Source organism: Sinocyclocheilus rhinocerous, unplaced genomic scaffold (assembly GCF_001515625.1).
Source record: "Sinocyclocheilus rhinocerous isolate Xijiao unplaced genomic scaffold, SAMN03320098_v1.1 scaffold1993, whole genome shotgun sequence".
Taxonomy (NCBI): Eukaryota; Metazoa; Chordata; class Actinopteri; order Cypriniformes; family Cyprinidae; genus Sinocyclocheilus; species Sinocyclocheilus rhinocerous.
In genome coordinates, this window is record NW_015665016.1 from 1 (window position 1) to 3,090 (window position 3,090).

Below are 3,090 nucleotides of genomic sequence, written 5' to 3' on the forward strand. Positions count from 1 at the left end.
AATTAGTCATAAATATTTCCCTTTTGAGCTGATTTACTACACTGTTTTCCCACTGGTTAGAGACGTGGATTACACTGGCAGGAACAAGTGCGTTTGTCTTGCCTGTGACCAGCCAGATTCAATCAAAAACAGAAAGAGACCAAATTAATAACTAAAAGATTTATTTGGCCTAGACTTAAACCAGATTTTCTGTTCAGCCTCTGGTCTGTGGTACCAGTATTGTTATTGTTAAAAGGATAGTTCACCCAAATATGATAATTCTGTCATGAGAATCATGCCTCATGTCATTACAAACCTGTATGACTTTCAGAAGATGGTATCTTAAAGAATGTTTGTAGTTAAAAAGTTTTGGTTCCCATTGACTTCCACTGTATGTACAAAAAATTACAATGGAAGTCAGTGGGAACTGAAACTGCTTGGTTATCAACTTTCTTCTTTTGTGTTCAGCAGAAAAAAAAGCCATACAGGTTTAGAACGACATGAGGGTGAGTAAATGATGAAATAATTTTAATCTCTGGTTTTATAAGCAGAAATAAAATACAGAGATGAAAAAATAGAAATGTTGCCTTCGCAATTACCTGCAATTAACTAATAAAAATGACAAAAGCACACAATATTACTAAAATGAAAACATACAAAAGTGATGAATTCTATAATAGTATATAAAGAACATTAAACAACACTAAGTGATACAGAATTAGAACTACAGGTCAACTGGTTAAATAACTGTAAGAAGCTCCTGCAGCTTCAATTGAACTAAAACCAAAGCACAGCTGTGGTGCTTCATTGTGCCACCCTCAAGATAATTACTTTTTGTAAATACTAACAGTCTCCAAACCTTTTGGCTCTACTACAGCAACCTTGACCAGCAATAACAACAAGGCATAATACATCACAATAAGCTTTAGTCATTTTACAATTTTGACCTAATTAATACAGACAACAAAATTATCCAGCCACTATCAGCTGTAGTCAATCATTATTCTTGTTGCTCATTATCTTATTGGTTTATTTACATCCATTCCCCATCTCTCCCTCTATTTCTCTCAGTTAGTTTGCTTTGTGTACCACTTTGCCATTTCACATTCACATTCCATTCCTGAGACTCAATAGTCCAGAACCATAACTTATTGAAATACACAAAAGGCTAGTAGGGCCAGCAGGGATTGAGAAATTAAGCATTCCCTCCTGCTGCCCAATGCTGTTTGAAGTTCAGACATCCACACTGCAGCTACACTGGAGCAGGAGAAGTGATCCAATTCAAGCTCGGAGTACATCACACCATTCTCCTTCATTGGCACATGCTGATATGACGTGTGGGGCTGTATGGCCTTGACTAACCTTTTAGGCTGCAATGGGCAGCGGTTCTGTTTCCAGCAGAACAGGACAGTGGTTCATTGAGATTCAAACCAGTTCTCTTGTTTACCCCGTCTGATGCAACCATCCACAGTACCTGACTACAACACTGTCTGGCTGATATCAGGTGAAGCACGGAAGACAGCTTGACAGATAAGTTCAGCAAAATACAAGATGACATTGCGCACAGTATGGAGCCAGATCGGCCTCAAAAATAACACATTTGCAAAACAAAATTCATAAATTCACAGCACAATTTACATTTACAAAATCCGATTCGTAAATTCAAAACACAATTCATAAATACACAAGTAAAAGCATAAATATTTCCCCAAATGCTCACACAAATGCATCTTACCTAAATAAATTTAAAATGTTTACACAAATATGTATATATAAATTTCTTGAATTAATTTCCATCACACATGTATGAATGATGTTACATGTATTTATGGATCGTTGAATCTGCATTTGCAAATCGTCACACGTGCATGGACTGCTTTGAATTTGTGTGCGGTATTTTTGAGACCTTCCTGGCAGGTTAAGATTCATAAATATCTTTTTTGGAGGATGTTCCGTTCAGCCAATCACGGTGAGCTTTTAATCCACCAATCAAAACACTCCTTACTGAACAGACTCAAGAAGCTCAACGCTGCGGTGTTCGATTTCGAACAACACACACAAGCGAAGAGATATAGCATGGGGGATGAAAACCACACTCAACGAGTGAGTAAAGTCGTTTTTTTATCTGATGGCATTTTCTTATGATTAAAGGTTGTTTTAGTTAATTAAGTGTGCAGTGTTACAAAGTTGTTAGTCCACGCCAGCTTTCTTATATTATAACTGGTGTTTGTAGGAACACTTTAGTAATCACAGGATGAATGCGCGATAAACAATCAGTAAAACAACGATTTCGATGCTAAACTATTGCATAATTTTAAATACGATTTGTAGTCAGTGGGTTCTAAAGTTACCATTGCGACCAGCTATAATCATAAGAAAATGCCATCAGATAAAAAAAACGACTTTACTCACTCGTTGAGTGTGGTTTTCATCCTCCATGCTGAAATCTCTTCGCTTGTGTGTGTCGTAATCTCCCTTCGGTGGTGATAGCTGTTTTTAATGCCTGATCAAAAGTTACTGCGAACCTGATACTACTACTACTAACAACAACAACAACAATAACAACCGAACACATTACATAATTGTTGTTATTAAATGAAATATCTGGACATTTAACACTTATTTGATAACATTACAGATTGATCTGAATAAACAGGGTATGTGCAACTTTGGTGTATAAGACAGCAGGCTAACCAGGTAGCTGTATTTTGTGCGAACGATATAAATCATAATGTGATTTTGTAGAAATTGTAATCGGGTGCTAAAAAATTGACCAGACTTGATAGGCGAGTGCAGAGACTTGTGTGTGTGCGGGATGCGGGAGAAAAAAATGATTCACGGGACTCCCGCAAAATAGAAATATCTAAACATAAAATATCTAAAACAAATAAATTGTTATTCATCTATTGCACAAAAGCAACATGAACTAATATAAAATAAAAACGATTAACAGGTGCAAGCGTATGCAGAGTTTCTATTTAGGTTATAACACGTGTTTGCAGCGTTGAGCAATGCAGTGCTGAAATTTACGTGCTCACGAATCCTCTCATTATAACACACAAATTGTAGACATTATGAAAGATTCATTATGCATATATTTATTGTGTTATA